The 14783-nt window shown below is 49.2% G+C and overlaps 1 non-coding gene across 1 annotated transcript; it reads left to right on the top strand.

Moving 5' to 3' along the window:
• Window positions 1–14189: 14189 nt before the first annotated feature.
• Window positions 14190–14380, top strand: LOC126033805 (U2 spliceosomal RNA). Its single transcript, XR_007504506.1, has one exon. It is a non-coding gene; the product is annotated as a U2 spliceosomal RNA (small nuclear RNA).
• Window positions 14381–14783: the final 403 nt, after the last annotated feature.

Raw genomic sequence — 14783 nt, 5'->3', positions numbered from 1 at the left:
TTAAGACAGTCCCCAACGCCCCTTCCTAGGTCCTGGCCTCTCTGGGCAGTAGCCAGGGGAAACCAGGAGCTGCGGGCATAGTTATTTTTGTCTCTTCTCCACTGAATGACAGCCTAAGCCCTTCTAGTCACTTGGCCTGAAAATGGGGACTGGGACAGGATCTGGGGAGCCGAGGCTTGGGAACCGTCCCCCAGTGAGATGATGCACTTCCTGGGAGAGAGTAGCCGGACTGCAGGGGCCTCTCCAGTCCAGCTGAAGCAGCAGACGCTGCGCTGCGGCTGCTAAGGGTTTCCGAATCCGGGAGGAGGGCGCCCGCATAGACAGCGAGCCTGCGGGGTCATTCTGAACTCGCTGGCCGCAGTCTCCTCTCCTCTCCTCTGCGGGTTCTCTCCCCGCAGCTAGAGCTCCCAAGGAGCGGGTTTATTGGCTTCTCCTCTTCGGCTCGGCATAGGGGCTCCCCCGGGGCCACCCGCGGCCTTCCTGGCTCGCCTCCCGCCCCCTGCGCCTCCAGCCTGCGCCCTGGGTGCAGCGGCTTCTGGAGAGGGGCGCCCCGGGCGGCGACTCCTACACAGCCCGGTCTCCCCTCTAGAGGGGTGTTGGAGGGGCAGATCCTCTGAGCGTTTGCCCAGCCTAGAAAGGCCCCCCGAGAAGACGACCGAGACGAGAAGCTGCCAGTTCCATCCCTTGAACAAAAGCGGCTCTGTTTCTCTAATGGGTGGTTTGAGCTCTTTGGCCGTACCTCGGTGCGGTGCTGCGCGGGAGGCGGCCGAGCACCTCCGCAACTCGCCCACACGCACTCCGCCCGCTTCCCTTTCCAAATGAAGCCATCTCATGTCATTACGTGTGAAATATGAGGGCGACGCGCCATATTTCTTCACATTATGGCGATCTCAAAATGATTCTTTAAAGATCAATGCCGGCGCCCAGCCGGCCCCCTCTGAGCCCACCCCCCTCACTCTCCGAGGGCGACAGCTCGGCCGATCTCGAACCAAACAGCGTGAAGATCTGCCTTTTTCCATTAGGACCCAAGTGGGAAAACGAATATCCGAGGCAAGTCCCGCTAAGTAGCGGCGGGACGCTTGGGCAAAGTCCAGAGGGCTCCTCCACTCTCCAGCGAGAGCTGGGCGCTGAGCGAATGAAATCAGAATCAAGGCAAAGCACCTGTTCCCGGTTTTCCTGTCGTATAGACTCTGCTGTCAGCATTACCTGTAATAAATAGTCTTCAGAAAAGGAAAAGAGAGAGAGAGAGAAACGGCTTTTCTCTTGCCATAAATAATGGTTATGAAGCATGGAGGGTCGGGGCAGAGGGGTTTCCCCGGGGTATATAAATTAGGGCCCAAAAGGACATGTGGGCTGAGAATTGAGGCTTTACTTATTGATTCTCTTCTGCAGAGCCAGGCTGGGCAAGGCCCCTTTGGTCCCAACTCCTGGATGGTGCCGCCTCTTCGCAAATAGAGAACATATTAGCTCACTTAGTTTGGGGGAAGAAGTTAGAGGGGAAAGCTTCAGGCTTATATGCCCCAGGAGGCTGAAGTAGCTCAACAACTAACTAGGTGCAGGTTTATAGATTGGATGTCCGGGCTGCTCTTCTTAGCCCTGGGTGGGGCCCCTGGATGCAATGGGAGGAAAAAAGTCCAGGCCTCCTGAAACCAGAGTATAGCTTGGGCTCACCCAGCCGCTGGTGCCCAGTGACAATTTCAAGGGACAAATTTGTAAAAAGGCGCCTTCTCTGGACTGGTAACTTTGAAGAGAAGGGAAATGAACTGGCTCCCAAGCCAGGGAGTCTGTACTCCAGTTTATCTCCAGCTGGTGAACAAGAAAGAAGTGAGAGGCATTGGTCCCTAGCCAAGGGTCCACTTCAACTAATGCTTCTAGAAAGCACCACTGCCCCCAAATTGGGAGCTCATTGTCAGCTCCAGGCAGTATGACAAAAGGTGTGATGGAGAGAAAACCCCTTATGTGGGTGTCCTGTAGGTCGTGGTATCCCCCCCAAAATACTAGACAATGGCACCCACTATCACACTAGGAAGTAAAAAGGATTGGGGCCCTTGGAGCCCCACCTCTAAAGATGTTGAATGGGGGGGACTGCTTCCGTGGGGGGCATTTTGCCCTGAGAGAGAAAAACTAGTCCCCACCCCACCCCCAATGCTAAGGGAAAAGAAGGGAAATTCTGCCTTTTTCTCACAGCTTCTACACTTCCCTGCATAGAAGCTGCGCTCTGGAACTGAGCTAGGGCCAGCAGCGGGAGCTGGGGGAAGGACAGGCAGGGGAGAACTGTGATCCAGGCCACACTGGGGCCAGCTCAGCAACAAGGAAGCAGAGATGGGGAGAGCAGAGGCCGAGCCTCAGAAGTCGGTGAGGGTGAGTAACTCGGTTGGGGATCAGCGCTTGGAGGGTCCTTGTCAATAACAAGCAGGAAAAAAAATCTATAGAGAGAGGGAAGAAAAGGAGAGAGAACGAGAAAGAGATTAAGAGAGAAACAAAAAACAAGAAATAGAAAAGGATCAAAGTTTGTTTTTAATTAAGAAGCTAAGCTGATATTTACTTCACACACTCTTGCACGCAGACTGGGTTTAAATGAAAGTGTGGATTCTTTTTCAAATCAACATTTCTTTATGGGGTATCAGGGTGGGAACGCACTCTACTCTATGCTGTAGGTCATAAATATATGTAATAAATAAATCTGCCCCTCTGTAATTCAGGATTGTTTGGGCGTTGGCTATAGGATCTAATTGTTCCTATATGGATGCATACATGATTTCTGTGCATGATGTGTGTTTGTGATACTGCTTATGTAAGATCTATGAACCCCAAAACTTGTGTGTACATTTTTTTAAATTACTACCACACATTTCAGGAAAGGTTGTAAAACTTGTTATCTGTGTACTTGAACTGTGATTAGAAAACACAAGCGAATTGGAGGTTTCACTTGAAAAAAAATGCTTATTAAATTATTAAATAAAAATATTGCTATTTTTTTAATGTGACATACCCTCACACAAGTGCTTGGGACTTAAATCTGTATGCTTTTACAATTTCCTCCCAGATTTTTTTTTTTCCTCTAGAGGGAAAAGGAATTTGAGAATTGACCTCATGAAATTTTGTGACTATTTAGCCCAGCCATGAAATTCTTTTCTGTATAGCTTGTCCCAGACTGCAGTGTTGGTGTATGGCCTTTTCCATGCCAATGAAGGGCACAGGGATGAAGGCATCATACATTTGTGTGTGTGTCCCTTACAAGGGCAAATCTGCCCAAGGAACAGAAGAGAGCTGAGTGAGAAAGCCCTAGTTTTCCTTCCATGACTAGAAAGGTTATGTAAAAGCTCTGCTGTGAAAAAAACGGAATCAAGTAAAATCTCCACATCTGAGTCCCCAAGCACTCAGGGTAGATGCCTCTGCCCCAGACCAAGTCCTGACTTATTCAGGGAAGAGTATAAAGTGTGGAGAAACTTGGCAGTCTCAGAAACTCCAAAAATATCCACCTTTATACAAAATGGATATCTAGAATGGGTCCCGTGAAATCTGTGCACCGAATTTCCCACCTCGGTTCCTCTATCCCTCCAAAGGGAGCTTTTAATTGCCAAGGAATGAAATTTTCTGCCAGAAACTTCCTCTCAGGGCTGGGCTGAAAAAGATGAAAGGAAGGAGGAGAGGTCAGTGGCCCAAGCCGCCCTCCAGAATCTTCTTACTAACTAGGAGCCATCAGATGTTGGGGATGCAGAGGGTGGGTGTTTGGGGTGGCTGGCTCCTGGGAGAGACATCCAGGAGGCCAAACGGGGCGGGCGGCAGGCAGGGCGGAAAGGAGCTGAGCAGGTAGAAGGCTATTGCAGAATTGCTTCCATAAAACCTGTGGCTGTTGTAAAACACTCTGCTTTCCAAAGACTTTATTTCCTCCATTCTCTCTAACATCCCCCTTTTTTCTTTTTATAGCACCATTCCTGGGAGGGGGTGACCAAAGGATGCCAGGGCCAGAAGACAGTCAGGCTCCAAGCAACCCACTGGACAGCTTAGGAAAGGGCCAGGGAGAGGGGGGTAAGGCTACAGATCTGTACACACACACACTAAAGGACAAATGTCTAGGAACTGGACAGCAGCCCTTTGCTCACCAGAACAGTGAGCTGAAGGCCCCCTGCCCCCCCATTGGGGTTGGGGGTGTTGTTTGCAACCCTCCCCATTTTAGAAAGACCTCTTGTTCAAAATCTCCCTCCTACTCCAAGTCAGCCTGGCGCCAAAGTCTCATCCGGTGGGGGGGAGGGCCAGGGGGGCTCTTTCCTGGGCCCCTTTCCACATTTCCTCTGCCTCCAGCAGGGAGGAAAGTTTGGGAACAAAAGTTGGCTTATGCATTGGACCAGTGGACCGTCCCCCTCTTTCCTCCAGCACTTCTAGTGATCCTTTCTCTGGGCAGAGAGCCAGCAGCCTGGAGAGGGCTGGGGTCACCGAGGGTATCACTGGTTTGCCCTATTTCCCTCCCCTGCCCATCCCTGGCACTCCCTCTGCTATCTGGGCTGCCTACAAGTCTGCCAGTCAGGCCTTTCTTCCAGGGGCTGAGTTCCAGAACTCTAGTGAACTCCTAGTCCAGCCCTAGGGTCTCTGAGGAAGACTTGGTCACTCTGGAGAGGTCACATCACAGAGGAAGAGAAGAGGAGCAGTGTGGATGGAGTGAGTCCCTGAAGGATCCTGAGGAACAAAATAGACTGATGGGCTGGGACTGCAAGGATTCGGCTGCTCCCATTCAGATGATCATCACCCAAACAAGCTGTTTGGAGGACTAGGAGCTTCCAGTTCAGGTAGAAACCTGTCCCCCAAGGGGTTACAAAGATTTCCCAGACAGACATTTCTCTAGAAGCCTCATATCTGCCAAGTTGGGAAAATTCGAACCTATTCAGAACCCCAAAGCAGGAAGTTTTAAACCCCAAATACCATCAGCTTTACACAACAACCCAACAAGGTGCCTTTGGAGAGTGAAATGCTCCCAGTTCAACCCATAATTCCAAATGCGCTTTGAAAAAAAAAAATAGAGGGGCTGGAGAGATAGCATGGAGGTAAAGCGTTTGCCTTGCATGTAAAAGGTTGGTGGTTCGAATCCCCGGCATCCCCTGAGCCTGCCAGGAGCAATTTCTGAGCAAAGAGCCAGGAGTAACACCTCTGAGCGCTGCTAGGTGTGACCCCCCCCCCAAAAAAAAGGGCAAAACTTGGAAAGACATTCCAGAACTTTCCAAATCCTTCTAGGGGTAACTTCCTTGCTGCTCCTGCATGGGGAAGGAGAATTAAATGCTACCTGATTCTGTGAAGGTGGTCTGCCAGTCTTGCCCCTGTCTAAATTTCACTACCCCCTTCTCCTCCACCCGGGAACTCCTATAGCTAAGCGGCAGTAACTGCCGTGAATCGGGTGGTTTAATGTCGTTGTGTTCAGAAATCCAGGCCCAACAACATGAAACTACCTAATTCACTCAACAGTTCCAGTTCAGGATCCAGGTCAGGGTTTCACTGGGGTGGGGGGGCAGGCCCCTGTAACCATTGAAGGTGGGATGGGGGGACCACTGCCAGCTAACTGCCTAACTTTCTTTTTCTCCACCTCTTTGGACAGAATCCAATTGCTAATACACAATAAATGCCAAGAACTGGGGATGCCAAGAATTTGGGAGCCAGTCCAGAAACTAAGATTGCAGAAGATTTGACCAGAGAGTTAGTTCCCTGGCCCCAAATTCAGGCCTGGATAAAGCCTTGCTCTTACCTGTTAGTTCACCTGCCTTCTCCCACTCTGTCTCTGCAGCCCAGATGCCAAGATCTCTCCACTTCAACTTGTTAGTAAGATTTCTTCTGTACTTCACTACTTCATGGCAGAGCGTCCCAGTCTCCCAGATAGGGCGGCTGGGAGTCCCCTTCTTTTAGGCCTATACCAGATCTCTCACCTGAGACCACCCAGGAGAGTGGAGTAGGCTGTTGAGGTGCTGATGGAGAAGCAGAGGGGGAAGAAAGTGTCAAGGACAACGGATTTGGGATCGAAGCCTGGGAGACAAGCAAGCTAGACAATTGGCCTGCAAGTTGCTTCAGCTGTACTGCTCCAAATTTGGGTTGGCCATTGGGATAAACTGTCCCAGGTAAGATCATTCATTCCAAATCACTGGTGGAATATTTGGGAGGACTGGTGCACAGAGAATACATTCCTTTTTTTTCCTGACTGATCTGCCTGGGTCCATGACTGTTCCTCCATCACCACCTAAGTCCCTTGCGCACGGCCACCTGTACCCCGCTGGTCTCCTCCGCATCCTGGCAATGTGTGCGCACACCTTCTACCCAAGCCGGCGTTTGGAGGACCGCGCACTTACCTGGGCGGCGGCGCTGCACCCAAGTGGGGGGCCGTCGGAAGATGCTGAGCTCAGCGGCCCGGTTCCCTCCCGCCCTGGGCCGAAGGCGAGTGTCCGAGAAGCCACGTGTCGGGCGGGGAGAATCCGAGGGAGACCCGGAGTCTGCCTGGCCGCCCGCTACCCCTCCCGGGTATAAATCTTGGGGACCGGAAATACAATAAAACTTCACCGTGTTGATGAACTTCAAATGGTTTACATCCCCTCTGGTCCTGAAAAGAAAGACGACCGAGGGCGGGTTAAAAGAAAAAGGACACAAATTTACGAGTCCCTGCAGCGGACCTCGGCACCCGCCATGGCCCCTTTCTGCAGCCGGAGTTGGGGCTGATGCGCGTGGAGAGACGCGCCAGCCCCTTGGGGACCTGCCCCAGTCGTGCCTGCGCTCTCTCCGTCCCCCCAGAGCCCCGGGTCTGGTCCCCGCCAGCGATGACTCTCCTCGCCGGCCTGGCTCCCCACGCCTTGTAGTTCCCCGCAGACACCCCGGCTCTGCCGACCCGGCCTGGGACTTGGGGTCTTCGCATTTCTCGCCGAAAGCGGGTTCTTCCTTTTTTTATTTTTCTTCCCTTCTAACCCTGTCTCTAGCAGTCATATCTTTAAACCCCCAAAAAAGCCCATTTACTGCCAAGCAATATGCCTCAGTACTTGAGAAGGGGAATTGGGGTATGGGTTCAAGAGGAAAACTTGGTGTGGGGTAGAAGAGAAAGCGAGGGGCCTTTGGAAGGGCAGCAGACACAGAGTGGGGGCTAAACTGGCCTCTGCCATCGGCTCCTCTCCCGAATCAAATATAACAAACACTACCTATGGTCTTTGCCCTTTTCTGGACTTCTTCTTCTTCTTCTTTTTTTTTTATATCAAACTTTGTACAATCCGGATTTGGAATTGTGAGCTCAGAAGAAGAAAAATGTACCCACTGCACCAATTTCTGCCTTGACTTACAGAAGATTCCTTCACTGCAGACCAAGAATTCCGGGGCTAAGAGATACTGGGCACAAATAGGCTCAGCATAAAGGCACAGGTCAGATTTGGGGCACAGCTTCATCACACACACACACACACACACACACACACACACACACACAAACACACAGACACCCACACACAGAGGTGCGAGCACCCAAGCCTCTTCCCTTGCCAAGGTCCTCCAAACTCTTTAAGTGGAAAAAAAATTCCCACATAGGGAATTTGTCTCCTCTACTTTCCAATAAACTTTTCTATTTTTTTTTTTTGTTTGTTTTTTGGGCCACACCCGGCGGTGCTCAGGGGTTACTCCTGACTGTCTGTTCAGAAATAGCTCCTGGCAGGCACGGGGGACCATATGGGACACCGGGATTTGAACCAACCACCTTTGGTCCTGAATCGGCTGCTTGCAAGGCAAACACCTCTGTGCTATCTCTCTGGGCCCATCTATTTTCTTAAATTAAAAATAAAAAAAAAAATAAAAAGGAATTGGAAATTGGAGGGAAATGGGAGGAAAATGGAGGGAAATGGTCTGAAATGGTGTGTGTGTGTGTGTGTGTGTGTGTGTGTGTGTGTGTGTGTGTGTAGGAGAAAAACGTTTCATTGGCAATGCACAGGGGATTTATTCTTGGCTTAGCATCAGGGCTCCCTCCTGGAGGTGCTCCAAGGGATGCTGACCCCACTTCAACCACATGCAAGGCAAGTGCCCTACTTGCTGTACTATTGCTCCAGCACAGGACCTTTCAGAATGTTCTGAAAGGTTAACTCTGCTGGAGGCTTTCTGCTCTGCCTACTGCTGAGAGCTGAAAGTGGGGAGTGCCAGCTGGCCCCATCCCTGCACTCCATTCCCACTCAGATCATTGCTGCGATCTGGAAGAAAGGAAATAATTTATTTCCATCCTGACATTCATATTCCTGGTGGTGCGTGGGATACCCTTCAGCACCCCTCATTATGTACCCCCAAATTCCCTTTCTGCTTTACTACACTATATTTTAATTTTAAGCACTGTAGTGTCAGCTACTGGCAGCTGCTCCAGGACTGGCTCTGGGATCTTTAGCACCTGAAGGCAGGACAGTGCACAAAGGGCCTGTCCACACTCATCCACTCATCGCTCCCCAGATGTCCTAGACCTGGACAGTCTCTACACGCACTGCTGGCCCGGCTCTTAAAAGTTCTTGGCTAAGGAACCAACCAGAACGGAACCATTTTCCAGTCTTAGGGTGGGAAGGACACAGCCATGAATGAAGTCACTTGTGTGCCTTCCGCCCCCTAAACTCCTTAGAGCCCAAACCCAGGCCTAGGATCCCAAGTTTTAAAATATAGATCCACAAAGGCTAGCTGGCACCTATGATCCTTCCCCCATCAAACCAGCTTATTATTATTAATATTATTATTATTTCTTAAGCCACACCCTAAGGATCTACACCTGGTCCTGAGCTCAAGAATCACTCCTCGCCTGCCTGGTGGGGTTCAGGGGACCATATGGGGTGCCTGGGAATTAAACCCAAGCCAGCTACCTGCAAGGCAAGCACCCTACCCATTATACTATCTATTACTCTGGTCCCAACCAGCCTCCTGCTCCACCGACAGGGGCACTGCAGCAGCCAGCCCCAGCAGAGATGTCACTCAAAATCAAGTTAAGGGGATGGCCACAAAGTAAAAGCCACTTAAACACCATTCCCTCTCCCCACACTCATTTTTCTAAATGCTTTTTTTCCAAAAGCATGTTGATTCCTGTATTATCCAGGAAAAAAAAATGAAACTGTAAATGATCAAGCTGTAAGATCAAAGGGCATCTTCCTCCTCAGTCACTTTTTTTTCCTTCGGAAATAAAGCAGGATTCTAGCATGATCGGTGGGGGCTGAACAAGGTAGCAAATTAGAAGAAGCAGTGTGGGGACAGATGCGAAACAAAGGCTCCTCAAAGAAACTGAACTTAAGACCCCTTCCACTAGATGAGAGAGTCACAAAATAGCGTTCTCTGACTTTCTGACCCTTCCTAGGATTCATTAGCGGGGGGAGCAATTCTCGGAAGCGAGATGAGCTAGAAGTCGCAGCCTTGAGCTGGATTTTTTTCCCCCTCCACTCCCCCCAAAGTCTAGGAGAGGCTGGTTTAGGAGAGCAGCTCTGAAGTCGCTGGCGGCCGAGGTTGATGCGGCGGTGGGCCTCTAGGCGGCGCCCCGGAGTTGAGTCCCGCTGTACCGGATCCTCCCGCCGCTCTGGGTCCCGCGCAGCGTGAAGGGGCCAGTTCCAGCAGGCGCACCCGGCTCGGCCGGCAGCTGGCCGCCGCAAGTCGCCTTTGGCGCCCTCTGCCAAGCAAGAGAAAGATGATTAAACAAGTACAGGCTGGCGATCGCATGGCATGGACAGCTAATCCGGCTCCCAGACGCTCCCCACCACTTCTCCATTCTTTGATGTGCCTCAATCTAACGCAAGAGCTGCCCTCAGTCATTTTTGTTTTGTTTTGGGGCCATACGCGGTGACACTCGGGGGTTACTCCTGGCTATGTGCTCAGAAATCGCTCCTCGCTCCGGGGATCCAACCATGGTCCGGTCCGTCCTAGGTCAGCTGCATGAAGGCAAATGCCCTACCGCTGTACCACAGCTCCGCCTCCCCCCTCCAGTAATTTAAAAAAATAAAAATGATCTTCCCCCAAATTCGAAATTAAGAAAAGAAGAAACTGAGGATTGAAGAAATTAACTGGTTAGTCGAATATCAGAGGAACTACTAAATGCAATAAAAGAGAACTGGAAGGGGCTGGAACCTTAGAGCTTAGGGCATTTGCCTTGCATAACACAGAAACCCCCACCCCGGTTTGTTTGATCCTTAGTATCCCATATGCCATATGATTCCCCCCCAGCCCACCAGGAGTAATTCTGAAGTAGAGAGCTAGGAGTAACTCTGAAGCACCCTCTGGATGTGCTCCCCCAACTCAAAAGAAAAAAAGAGAACTGGAAGAAGGAGGTCTCTACTCCAGATGCTGTGATGACCCCAGCAAAAATAAGTTTCTTGGGCCCGGAGAGATAGCACTGCGGTGTTTGCCTTGCAAGTAGCCGATCCAGAACCTAAGGTGGTTGGTTCGAATCCCGGTGTCCCATATGGTCCCCTGTGCCTGCCAGGAGCTATTTCTGAGCAGACAGCCAGGAGTAACCTCTGAGCACCGCCGGGTGTGGCCCAAAAACCAATAAATAAATAAATAAATAAATAAATAAATAAATAAATAAATAAATAAATAAATAAATAAATAAGTTTCTTGTATTTCAAAAATCATTTCCAGAAAAGCAGCTGTGGAAGTTTGGGGTTTTCTGAATTTAAGTTTTATGAAAGCAGATAAAGGAGGTGAGTGGATAAGGTGTTTTGGGCCTCCCACAAAGCCAGGTCTCCTCATTTTCAGGAATGACAAGCTCCACCTCTCCTGAGAGTGCTAAGCCTGGAGACCAGTGATAGGACAGACGGTTTCCTGTGATTTCTATGAGGCATGAATACTTTGCCAAAAAGGCACGGTTTTGATCTATGAATGACTTGTACACACACACACACACACACACACACAGTTAAATCCTGGAGAAAGGGAATTTAGGGAAGGCAGTTCTGGCTCCTGGACAAAGTGGGGTGACTATAAAGAAACTTTACACAGAGGCTAGCACCCCCAACACACACACACACACACACACACACACACACACACACACACACACACACAGTCTGCTCTCAGGGACATGCTCAGAGGCTCAGACAAGGAGCTATAGGGGGCCATCACCCCACCTTTCCCAGCAAATGTGCCATTGCATTCATTGGAGACATTTCTCCACAAAGTTCTTACTATAACAAACACCCCTGGAGAATCCCTTTTGTAGGAGAAGGGCAGAGGTGAAGAAAAGGATAAGTAGGAAGATCAGGGGCCTGCATTCACCAGAGTGACTACCCAGCCTGCCCTGGTCTCCAGGCCCCAGGAGTCACTCCCCTCCTAGCCCACTGGGGCTTGGGGACTCCTAATTACAGAGCGCACATCTGGAGCAGCTGCACAGCTCAGGGCCGCCTCGGGCACATTATTCAGCTCCGAATGCTATTTTTCTTCCTGAGGCTGAGTCATAAAAGACTCTGGGGGCTGGAAGGTGCCAGGGGGGTGTACACATCAGCAGTCCTGTGTGTGTGAGGGTGTGCTCCAGAGAACGTGTGTGTTGGGGTGGCAGCGTCTGTGCAGCCCAATAGATTGGCTAAAGTTAGGGGAGGAAAATGGAGCAACATCAGGCAGCTTCAACTGTGAACATACTGTGGGCCTCATTATCCACCCATTTCCAGGGAAAGCATTTGGGGCTCTGCATTAGCCAGCTAATTGCATCACTTCTTTGTTCACCTTAGGGCAGAAGAAAGTGTGCATTCTATAAAACAGGCTATATTTCAAACTCTCCGAGATCTTTTGATCAATTTTCTTCATTTCTTTTTCCATTATGCCACAGGAGCATTCAAATTTGCCAGCGCCCATCAACATGCTCACACAGATCCATGTACCACACACACACAGACACTACTACTGGTAAACCTGGAACAGCAATTGTCTGCTTCTGCGTCTGCAAAATCTGGATGTCTTGAGACCAGAGTACTGTATAGCAGGAAAAGAAAAGTATAATGGGAAGGATAGTTGGTTTGTAGACAGCTATTCCTGCCTGGCTCCATCCCTGGCCCCATATGATCTCTCCAGCCCAGCCAGGAGTAATCCCTGAGCACAGAACCAAGAGAAAGTCTTGAGCAGGAGTAAATCTCTGATGTGGTTAAAAAATAAAATAAAATAAAATAAAATAAAATAAAATAAAATAAAATAAAATAAAATAAAGCAGGATATCTTAACTCCTAAGGTTGGTGGAAGGATTCACTAATGCACAGTGTGTCTAGAATTTTGCAAAATGCCTGGGGGAACAGAAAGCATAGAGTAAACAGTAATTATAAGTAACAACATCAAGAAGACAAGAGGCAGAGGAGAAAGGAGGGCAGAGGGAAGCAAAGCCTGCTTTGTTTCCAGAGAACCCATCTGTGTTGGAGGATGTGGTCTCACGTACACAGCCTGTGTATGGATAATGCATTCTTTTGACTTAGGGCAACATCCATAAAAGTGAGGCCCCTTGAGCCTGTAACTACCTCTTCAATAAAGAACAGAGAATTGGGGCAATTGTCTGGCTTGTTTCAGGTTCAAACTCCCTTTGGTCTTTAGTGTCTGGATTTGGTGTGGGACAAGTCTATGGGGGGTGGTAGCAAGTTCTCACTGGCTTCTCAATGCGTATTTCCCCTCCTTGCTGCCTTAAAGAATGAGTAGCAAAGAAACAGGGATGGGGCTAGAAGGGGCCAGAAAGTTGGCATTGAAACAGAACACCTGAGAAGTACTGGGGAAAAAAATAAAACTAGGTCTTGCTATTTCCAGGACAGGGAGGAGGTCTTAACATTCTCCATGGATCCATCTGTGAGATCCCAAGTAAACCAGTGACCTTTGCCTAGTGGCAACTTTCCTTAGACATTCAACTAACATTCCCTGAGCACCTACTGTGTAGACAGCACAGGGCTGAGCTCTGGGGTACCATAGGATGTGCCCCACCAGTTGGCACTGCAGACTTGCACCCTTGAGGGGGCTCTGATCCCTGAAACTAGTCCAGGGCCAGAAGAAATGCGAGACCCCACTGAGCAAAAACTTTTGACCAATGGCAATCTCGCTTTTCAGGGCCAAAGTTCTGGTGCAGGGGTGGAGTCAGGAGGTCTGTGGGCATCTCCACCCCATTGTCTGTGGGAAGGAGGCCAACTCCACAGAGGGGATGGCATAGTTGGGGGGAGGGATGGGGTACAAGGAAGCCGGGAGGGGCAAAGAGATGACTGGAGGGCCTGACCCTCAGTTGGAAGTTGCTGAGAATGCCAATTAACTTTGTTTAATTAGGAAAGGAGAGAGCAAATGGGCATATATTTCTTCTGCTCTGATTAAAAGCATTTAGGTCAGGTGTTCACAGTCAGAATTATTCTGCCGAAACTGTCCCAAGCAGAAAATTATTTGTTTGTTTCCCCCTTTGATTTTCAGGCAGGGGTCTGCATCCTATTATGAGCTAACCATTGGCTTCTTGTTATAGCTCAGGACTCCTAGAGATGGTAGGTCAGGGTTGTGCCATCACAGAGGGGCAACTGGGGGTAGGTGGGTGGGGATCCTGCCTAAAGTTTCATTTAAAATGGGCTGGCAATTGAGGGCCGTCTGGGAGGGGCAGAGTTTGGAGTGTATGTGTCAAGGGAAAAGTATAATCAACCCGATAATGTCCAGTTTCTTTCATTCTTTGAACATATTCTTAAAAGAAGGAAGTTCATTTATTTCCCAGATGCACCGGAAACCTAGCTCTTCCTCTGGAAAGTCTAGTGTGTCAATAATAGGAGTAGGGAGGCCAGGAAGCTTCAAGGAACTAGGCTGGGGAGGAAGAGTTAGTCTAAACAAGCCATAAAATCCGAAGTTAGATAAAACCTAAGGGTCCCCCAGGTTTGGTGGGGCCACTTGCTATTTGGCTTCTAGCAATAAGGCCATACAACGTGTTTTGAGAGCAAGTCCTTGAGGGATTAGCCCAGAATTTGACAGCCTCAGAATTTGAGTTGAGTTAAGCCCCAGTGTCACAGAGGAAGCAAACAGGTAGCAAATCTAGGGGGCATAAAAGAACATTCCACTGCTTGTTTCCCTATTTGTTTCCCTTCCTAGGAGATCCAGCAACTGTTTGTTTTATTTTATCTTTTTATTCCTTGGAGGTTGCTCAAGACTGATTTCTCTCCAGCAGCTGGTCTAACTCCTGACCCATCAAACTTCCTCACAAAGCTCTTCCCACTTTCTCCTGAGAGCTAGAAGGAAAGACTATCGCTTCTTGGCCTTTTGACTAAGATCAAGTGTAGTATTTGTTCTGATCAGTTTAATATCTGATACATCATCTATCCGACGACAACATAGTAAATGGATTTTTGACACTAGGAACTGGAATAGGAGCTTGCTCCATCCATTCCACGCATCGACCTGGTATAGCAGTACCTCCAGGAAAGGTGCACCAAAAAAAAAAAAAAAAAAAAAAAAAAGAAGGAAAGACTGAGTTTCTCTGAAACACAGACCTGTAGGAGTGTTCTTAAAGGTGGAGATGGAGATCTGGAGGTTGGGGTGAAAGTCCTACATTAACAGGCCATTTTGGTCTCACTATTTTCCAACCACTAACTGTTTTGCAAACATTTGGGACAGACCTTCAAAATCTGGGGCCCAGGGGGCTTTTGTGAAATGGTGAAAATTGGGAAATAATTACATAAATAAATACATACAAACTAGTGGACTAGGAAATCACCAGATTTTCATATTTCAGCAAGAGCCGCCCTCCAAAGAATTTGTCAAATACCGACACTGAACATGTGAAGGAAGGACAGATTTGGAAATGTGATGCGAGCCAGGAATGAATAGGGAACAAACAA

This window comes from Suncus etruscus, chromosome 1 (genome assembly GCF_024139225.1).
Source record: "Suncus etruscus isolate mSunEtr1 chromosome 1, mSunEtr1.pri.cur, whole genome shotgun sequence".
Taxonomy (NCBI): domain Eukaryota; kingdom Metazoa; phylum Chordata; class Mammalia; order Eulipotyphla; family Soricidae; genus Suncus; species Suncus etruscus.
Note: the sequence above shows the minus strand (reverse complement) of the source record. Positions and strands in the feature narration are given on the sequence as shown.